At 39.3% G+C, this 908-nt stretch overlaps 1 non-coding gene across 1 annotated transcript; it reads right to left on the reverse strand.

The window, feature by feature from the left end:
- Positions 1–315: 315 nt before the first annotated feature.
- On the reverse strand, positions 316–419 carry LOC127746055 (small nucleolar RNA R71). Its single transcript, XR_008007676.1, has one exon. It is a non-coding gene; the product is annotated as a small nucleolar RNA R71 (small nucleolar RNA).
- Positions 420–908: the final 489 nt, after the last annotated feature.

A 908-nucleotide genomic window follows, 5' to 3' on the forward strand; every position in this document is an offset into this window, starting at 1 on the left:
ATCTCAATTCCTGCCATTGGAGCAAACAACTTTGAGCTTAAGCCTCAATTAGTTTCTCTAATGCAGCAGAACTGCAAGTTTTATGGACTTCCATCAGAAGATCCTCATCAGTTCTTATCTGAAATCTTGCAGATATGTGATACTGTTAAGACCAATGGGGTTGATCCCGAGGTCTACAGACTTATGCTTTTCCCTTTTGCTGTAAGAGACAGAGCTATAACATGGTTGGACTCACAACCTAGAGAAAGCCTGAACTCTTGGGACAAGCTGGTCAATGCTTTCTTGACCAAATTCTTTCCACCTCAAAAGATGAGTAAGCTCAGAGTGGACGTTCAAACCTTCAGACAGAAGGAAGGTGAATCCCTCTATGAAGCTTGGGAAAGATACAAGCAATTAACCAAAAGGTGTCCTTCTGACATGTTTCTAGAATGGAGCATCATATGTATATTCTTTGATGGTCTGTCTGAAATGTCAAAGATGTCACTAGATCATTCTGCTGGTGGATCCCTTCATCTGAAAATGCCTGCAGAAGCCCAGGAACTTATTGAGATGGTTGCAAATAACCAATTCATGTACACTTCTGAAAGAAATCCTGTGAATAATGAAATGACTCAGAAGAAAGGAGTTCTTGAGATTGATACTTTGAATGCCATATTGACTCAGAATAAAATATTGACTCAGCAAGTCAATATGATTTCTCAGAATCTGACTGGATTGCAAGCTACATCCGGTAGTGCTAAAGAAGCCTCCTCTAAAAGAGAAGCTTATGACCCTGAGAATCCTACAATGGAAGAAGTGAATTACATGGGAGAATCCTATGGAAATACCTATAATCCTTCATGGAGAAATCATCCAAATTTCTCTTGGAAAGATCAACAAAAGCCTCAACAAGGCTTCAATAACAATAA

Source organism: Arachis duranensis, chromosome 3, assembly GCF_000817695.3.
Source record: "Arachis duranensis cultivar V14167 chromosome 3, aradu.V14167.gnm2.J7QH, whole genome shotgun sequence".
NCBI classification, from domain to species: Eukaryota; Viridiplantae; Streptophyta; class Magnoliopsida; order Fabales; family Fabaceae; genus Arachis; species Arachis duranensis.